The following is an 8654-nucleotide window of genomic DNA, read 5'->3' on the forward strand; positions in this document are numbered from 1 at the left end:
GGGAAGGGTAAGCTGGGACGAAGTGAGAGAGTGGCATGGACATATATACACTACCAATTGTAAAATAGATAGCTAGTGGGAAGCAGCCGCATAGCACAGGGAGATCAGCTAGGTGCTTTGTGACCACCTAGAGGGGTGGGATAGGGAGGGTGTGAGGGAGGGAGACCCAAGAGGGAAGAGATATGGGAACATATGTATATGTATAACTGATTCACTTTGTTATACAGCAGAAACTAACACACCATTGTAAAGCAATTATACTCCAATAAAGATGTTAAAAAAAAAAAAAAAAGACGGACACCAACCTCTCAATACCAAAAACTGAAGAGAGCAAATGAATTTATATTCAAACAGAAATAGACCCATAGACATAGAAAACAAACTTATGGTTACCAAAGGGGAAAGGTGGTGGGGATAAATTAGGAGTTTGGGATTAACATATACACACTGCTATAAATAAAATACATAACTAACAAGGATGTACGGTACAGCACAGGGAACTAGACTCAATATTTTGTAATAACCTATAAGAGAAAAGAATCTGAAAAAATACATATATATAAGTATGTATAGCTGAATCATTGTGCTGTACATCTGAAACTAACACAACATTGTAAATCAACAATACTTCAATAAAAATACATACACACATAATTAATTTTTTAAGAAAACTGGACACAGTCTCTCTGGAGGCAGTCTCTTTTAAAAAACTGGAGACAGTCTCTCTAATTAATATTTTTTAAAAACTGGAGACAGATTTACAAAAACATTGTAAATCAACAATACTTCAATAAAAATACATACATACATAATTAATTAATTTTTTAAAAAAACTGGAGAAATAATAGGCTTGATGCTCTAAAGTAGAAAACGAAGATGAAAGAAAATTTCAGAGTCCTCCAGCTCACTCTCCCAGCCATTTTCCACACCGAAAAGAACTGACCCATTCAGAAATAAGAATCACAAAGGAACCAACTCTGGGTTAAAAATATCTTTGTAAAATGAAACTCGTAGCTGCAAGTTAAGCCCCTTTTCTCTGTGTCTCCTTGAAGGTGAACACAAGAACACTCTCTTCTTGGGACTTCCCTGGTGGCGCAGTGGTTAAGAATCCGCCTGTCAATGCAGGGCACACAGGTTCAAGCCCTGGTCCGGGAAGATCCCACATGCTGCGGAGCAACTAAGCCCCTGCGCCACAACTACTGAGCCTGCGCTCTAAAGCCTGTGAGCCACAACTACCGAAGACCGTGCACCTAGAGCCTGTGCTCCACCACAAAGAGAAGCCACCACATGAGAAGTCCGCGCACCGCAATGAAGAGTAGCCCCGCCCGTCGCAACTAGAGAAGGCCCAAACACAGCAACGAAGACCCAACACAGCCAAAAATAGATAAATAAATTTATTTTAAAAAAAAAGAACACTCTTTTCTTTACTCTGACTGCTAATTGTTAAAAGTTTGAAAAACTTAACACAGTCTTTGAACACCAACTTTTTTTTTTTATTGAAGTATAGTTGATTTACAATATTGTGTTAGTTTCAGGTACACAGCAAAGTAATTCAGATATATTTTTTCAGATTATTTTCCACTGTAGATTATTACCAGAGATTGAATATAGTTCCCTGTGCTACACAGCAAATTCTTGTTGCTTATCTTGAACACCAATATTCTGAAGTAGGTAACGGACACTGTTCAGGTAATGAACACTGTTTTACCAATGAGAAACCCAAACCACCAAGAAGTTACATTCTCTGCCCAGTGTTGCAAATCAGAGTACCAGACTAATGGATCTCAGTTTCATGGTCTAGCAATTTTAGCCAAAAGATCTAAAAACTCTTTTTCATCATAAAAAATTCTGCCTGAAAAAATATATATTTTATATATATATATATAAAATGGCTACTAAGGCTATCCAGCCTACTCTATACACCCTTTCATAACATTTTTAATCAAGGGAACAGAGGTGACTGTGAGTTACCAAATGATAGGATGGTGAGCGGTATAGTAAATAAGAAACAAACAGCCTAGTTATCAGGGTAGAAAAAGGATGAACTCCTTACAGGAAGGAGCAAAGAGTGATTTAAGGTTGTTGAAATTCTCACCTTACTAGGTTAAGCCATATGAAATTGCCGAAGTTCGGCAATATTTTACCTACAAAATCAGCAAAACTATCTAATTCAATCTAATACTTGTTAATGCCCTAAGATTAGTAAACTTTAGTTAAAGCCCTCAATTTTGGAATTTATACATCAGAACGCATTGCCTATTACACATCTTGTCATAGGTTTACGACAAAGTTAGTGCCTGTTTGCAATTTTAAGAAATCTAGCATGAATAAACATCAGACTGACATTTACTTGAGAAATCAAATGTGTGCCTGACAACAGTACCTGTAGATTATATTTCAATTCAAAAGTACCTAAAATGGGTAGCTACTATATAGGAACAAATCTTACCATGCTCTCTTCTGCAACGTATACTCTCAGCTTAAGCCCCAATTTTATTTGGTAAAAGGGGAATTGAGTAGCAGAAACACAAGCAAAGAAGAAAAAAATGCTAGGCTGACTTCAATCAGAATAAAGGGTACATTCTAGGCTCCCCACTTATCATGAATTGGAGCTATTCCAGGATCAGGCAGCTTTGTAGCTCTAGAAGAAAGTAACACTTTAGCCCTCAGGTCTTCCTTGCCTACGAAACAAAGGCACCCAGGGATAACCTGTATTAAAGTCTTGACTGTGTCTTCTTTCAACCAACTGATATTGTAGCAGGCTACAAAGTTTTGAGTAGCCTTGTCTGGTGACCTATTGAACCTAGGTCTAGATAAGAGAAGACTCAAAAGGTCAAAAGGCAAAAGTTACAGAGGCCAGCTGACTTATCTCATCTTTCCTGGTCCCCATCCAGCCCACTGCCAAATGGTGGCTGATTACAGTGCTGTACTGGGGGCCAAGTGAACCTGGAAATAGACTGAGCAGTGCTGCACTAAGGATAGTTGTTTCTTATTGTCCATATAATACAGGTACATGCAGTGATTTAACATGTGCTCTTTAAGACAAGTTTGGGTTTCACAATGAAGGTCCCCACTGTGGTCCTTGGCTATGACTGTGGTTGAGGGCCTCCTGGCTGATAAAGAGGAAGAGAAAAGAAAGAGAGAGAAAAAGAACAATGGATGGAGAAAAGAAACCATGGGTAATACTGTTACCCGAAAACTGGACTTGCCTCTTGGTGGGTATTGAGCCAAAAGACAGAACCAAACCAAAGAGCAGAAGGAAGGATTTATTTCTTGCAGCAAGTAAAGAGGACAACAGGGATATTTCCCAAAGCGGTGTCTCCCCAGACAGCAAGATTGGGGCCGGAGCAAAGAGAAGTCAGCATAGAATTGGGGAAAGGTTGACAGAGTCCAGGCACTAGTTGACTGAAGTCAGAAGGGTCAGCAAAGGTTGAAATCATCATTCCTCAGGTTCCCGTGTTGATCTGGCGGTTGAACCCTCAAGAGGGTGTGCATTCTGCAAAACAGCTCAAGAATGTGCTTCAGGCTAATCCTTACCTTTGACATCGTAAACTGATGTATTATGGTTAAGTTATCTCCCTGGCCTGGTAACAGCTGTTTGTTTTTACCTTCTTTTGTTCCCTTAAAATCATTAACTACTGAGACCTATTCTTCTGCAAGGGCAAGCATCGTGGCCGGGCTTAGATCACAAAACGGCTTAGGCCTAAAAGGGCCGGGTTCTCTTCCTCTGGGGACCCCCACCCTATATGCTTACAATGCCTCAAAGCATCAACAAATATATTTACTCTATAGGTGATTCATAGTTAAGTGATTCTAGAGAGAAGCAAGCGTTGTCATAAAAATTACTCACTGATCAATTAACCACATAGGTCCCAATCAAATATTCCTTCCACATTACTAGGTTTTGCTTCTCTCACTGAATAAGGGAATGCAACAGTCATCAACTTCAAATACGCGAAAGATAAGGGTTTTCAAAAAGTCAATAATGAGAATAATGTTGGAGAATTGCTCCCATCACACTCAATGCCACTGGCAAATGAGGATCTTGCAGTAAGTTAGCTAGCTAGTAAAAATAATATAAAATAACACAAGTGTCAAGAATGACTTACACTTAAATTACTAAAGTACACTGAAGCAGACTGCTTTTTGCCCCCTGCCCTCATCCATTCTTCCCTTCTTCCTGGACATATGGGCTAGAGATACTTCCCAGCCTTCTTGGCAGTGACATGTGGTCATCTAAGGTCAAGCCAAGCGGATGTGTGCAGAAGTGATGCGTGGGCCAACTTCAACTTAAAGACAAGCTACTCTCCCCAGATTTAGGGCATTTTTCACCTCCCCACCAGCCAGAAAGTACACATGGCAGACTCAACTTTATGCATTCAAGACATCACTGTAGACAAGAGCAAGGGAGGAACAAGATGGAACCTAGTTCTTTTTTTTTTTTTTTTTAACATCTTTATTGGAGTATAATTGCTTTACATGGTGTGTTAGTCTCTTGGAACCTAGTCCTTGAATGACTTCATGGAGCAGAGCTGCCCTATCAGCCTAGACTTGGTACCCTACTTTGACAGGTTAACACACTTCTATCTTATTTTAGAAATGACATATGACGGTTTCTTTGTTACAGTGACTTAATCTTTATTCTACCGCATGGATACACCCTTGCAAAAACTGATAAAGCTTTCTAATGCTTTCGAAAAAAATGGACCTCTTTAGATCTGTGCTAATTTAAACGTAAAGGCTGTCACAACTTTCTATCACGCATTTTCATCAGAAAAATAATCTCAAGAAAACAACTAATATTTGATTGCGTCTTTGTTCTAAGAGTTAACAATTATAATCTAAATTGTGCCATATATGAGATAAAATAAACATTTTCACTTTATTTTTCATGATAAAGTCTGAATCATAAGCGTTTGTGTTCTTTTGTTTTTTGGGTTTTTTTGGGTTTTGTTTTGTTTTGTTTTTTACTACTTACTATGAAACATAAGTGGATTCACTTTGACAACATTCTGGCATTAATTCTCCTCCCATGAAGGAATTTCTGATACACAGCAAATATTTCTCTTTCTGCTTCTTGCTAATTCAGAAGGAAACAACTGGTGAAAACAAGACATGAATAACAAGTTTCTCAAGGTAAAGTGATTTTCAGCAACTATACTAGAAAAAAACGTAAAAGTAACTTGGAAATTATATACAAAATAACACCAAAATGTGTTCCTTTACTATATTAATCTAAATTGTTTTTAATATGAAACATTCATCTATGTCAACATATTATTTTCCTATTGTTTTCAAAATAGGAATAAAGAACCCAAGTCATTATCGCATTCGGTGTTTTTACAGAATGAGCAAGCTTCTTTAAAAAAAATTTCAAGAACAAAAACAGTGAGATTGAGGAGGAACCAACAGACTTTAAAAGTCTTATGAGACAGTTGAACTGTGTGAGACAACTGTGGCAACTTGAATACTAACTGTATACTGGTGATATTTAAGTTTGTGATAAGATTTTGATGATAACAAAATAGTGTTAGGTTGTTCTGGAGTTTTTTGGTGCGATGACGGTATTGTGGTTGTACTTTTAAGAGTTCTTATCTTTTAGAGATACATACTGAAAAATTTACAGATAAAATAATGTCTGTGATTTGCTTTATAACCTGGTAAGGGGGATATGGGAGCACAGACAAAACAAAATTATTCATGAGTTGATAACTGTTGAAGCTGAGTGAGGCACACAGGAAGAGTTCATTATACTTTATTTTTGTCTGTGTTTGAAATTTTCCATAATGAAAACTTTTGAAATATGTTTAAGGGAATAGCATGGTTTTCCATGTCCCTGTCATCCAACCCTTTGGAACTGGTAAGAAAGAGAATAGAAAAAGATGAAAGGAGGAAGAGAAGGGAGAGAGGGGGAGAAAAAGAACCAAGGCAGCGAAATAAAAGTAGAAAAAGGTGGCTGGGCTCTCCTTCCTCCAGGATATTATTACCACACTACCCAGCTCATCATGGAAGCTCTTCCAATGATCCCAATGATTCCCTGAGTCAGCAGAACTTCATGGTAAGGTAATGTGATACCATTTCTTCCCCAACAGACAGGAATATGTGGTTTCTGGGTTATTTTTATGGTTATTTTATGGTTATGTGGTTATTTTTATTTTCCAAAAATAAAACCACAGTCTATGCAACATTTGTCCTTGTTATAACGCCTCTTCTTCCCTCTATTTCCTTTCCTTTCCCCTGTTCAAATTTCATGAAAGCAGAAGTTAGCTTTTCAAGCCTAAAGCACAAAAAAAAGAAAATTCTGTACAGGCTAACAAAGTACCAAAGAATAGTGGGCAGTCAGGTAAAGTGAGTATAACCAAATTGCAGCCTTTTTATAAAAGAATCATTAGAAAGCTCACCAAAGGTAAGCATCACAACTGAAACTACAGAGCATACTAAAACAAGATGGCAAATTAGACCAGAGAATTATTTACCCTTACTTCTAAGGCTTGTGAGGCTCAGTTAATGAAAATTTCCAAAACTGAAATGCCAGCTGTTACATACCTGACCTCTAAAAGAATAAAAATACACTGATAAAAATACTAAACGTTCTCATACATCACTTGTAACAAATGAAAATTGTAAACTACATTCAAAAAGTATCACGGGGGCTTCCCTGGTGGCACAGTGGTTAAGAATCCGCCTGCCAATGCAGGGGACACGGATTTGAGCTCTGGTCCAGGAAGATCCCACATGCCGCAGAGCAGCTAAGCCCGTGCGCCACAACTACTGAACCTGAGCTCTAAAGCCTGCAGGCCACAGCTACTGAGCCCATGCACCACAAGTACTGAAGCCTGCATGCCTAGAGCCCATGCTCCACAGCAAGAGAAAACACCACAATGAGAAGCCCGTGCACCGCAACGAAGAGTAGCCCCCGCTCACCACAACTAAAGAAAGCCCACATGCAGCAACGAGGACCCAACGTGGCAAAAAATAAATAAAATAAAATAAATTTACTTTTAAAAAGTATGAATATGAGCCATGATCTAATTACTGTGGAAGATGTCCAGTGACCTTTTTTTATGGGATTATAATTAGCACACAATATATTAGTTTCAGGTGTACAACACAGTGATCCAATATTTTTATACATTATGAAATGATTATCACAAAATTCTAGTTACTATCTGTCAGCAAAGTTATTACAGTATTACTAACTATATTCCTTACACTGTATGTTACTTCCCCATGTCTTATTTGCTTTATAGCTGGAAGACTGTACCTCTTAATCCTCTTCACCTATTTTATCCATCCTCCTACCCACCTCCCCTCTGGCAACCACAAGTTTGTTCTCTGTACCTATGAGTCTATTTGTTTTGTTTTTGTTTGTCTATTTGTTTTGCTGTGTAGATTCCACAAATAAGTTACATCATATAGTATTTGTTTTTCCCTGTCTGATTTATTTCACTTATTTTTCTCTGTCTACTTATTTCATAATACCCTCCAGGTCCATCCCTGTTGCTGCAAATGGCAATTCATTCTTTTTTATGGCCAAGTAGTATTCCGTTGCCCATATATACCACACCTTCTTTATCCACTCATCTATCAAAGAGCACTTAAGTTGCTTGTATATCTTGGCTACTGTAAATAATGCTGCAATGAACACTGAGGGGTATATATCTTTTCGAGTTAGTGTTTTCATTCTCTTCAGATAAATATCCATAAGTTGAATTGCTGGATCATATGGTAGTTCTATTTTTAATTTTTTGAGGAACCTCCATATAGTTTTCTATACTGCACCAATTTACATTTCCACCAACAGGGCACAAGGGCTCCCTTTCCTCCACATCCTTGACAACATTTGTTGTTTCTTGTCTTTTTGGTAATAGCCAATCTAACAGGTGTAAGGTGATACCTCATTGTATACAATTTGATTTGCATTTCCCTGGTGATTAGTGGTATCAAGCATCTTTTCCTATGTCTGTTTTATGTCTTCTTTGGAAAAATATTTATTCAGATCCTCTGCCCATATTTTTTTTTTTTTTTTTTTTGCAGTACACAGGCCTCTCACTGTTGTGGCCTCTCCCGTTGCAGAGCACAGGCTCCGGATGCGCAGGCTCAGCGGCCATGGCTCACGGGCCCAGCCGCTCCGCGGCATGTGGGATCTTCCCGGACCGGGGCACGAACCCGCGTCCCCTGCATCGGCAGGCGGACTCTCAACCACTGCGCCACCAGGGAAGCCCTCTGCCCATATTTTAATCAGGCTGTTTGTTTTTTTGATATTGAGTTGTAGGAGTTCTTTGGATATTAACCCCTTATCAAATATCTCATTTGCAAATATCTTCTCCCATTCAGTGGGCTGTCTTTTTGTTTGGTTGGTTGTTTCTTTTGCTGTGCAAAGGCTTAGTTTGATGTAGTCCCATTTGTTTATTTTTGCTTTTGTTGCCCTAGCAACATATCCAAGAAGATATTACTAAGACTGATGTCAAAGAGATTACTGCCTATATGTTCTAGGAGTTTTACGGTTTCAGGTTTTACATTCAAGTCTTTAATCCATTTTGAGTTTATTTTTGAATATGGTATAAGAAAAGTAATATAAATAAATCTGCTGCATTTCTATATACTAATAACAAACCATCAGAAAGAGAAATGAAGCAAATAATCCCATTTAC

Source organism: Leucopleurus acutus (genome assembly GCF_964270905.1).
Source record: "Leucopleurus acutus genome assembly, chromosome: 4".
In the NCBI taxonomy this organism is placed as follows: domain Eukaryota; kingdom Metazoa; phylum Chordata; class Mammalia; order Artiodactyla; family Delphinidae; genus Leucopleurus; species Leucopleurus acutus.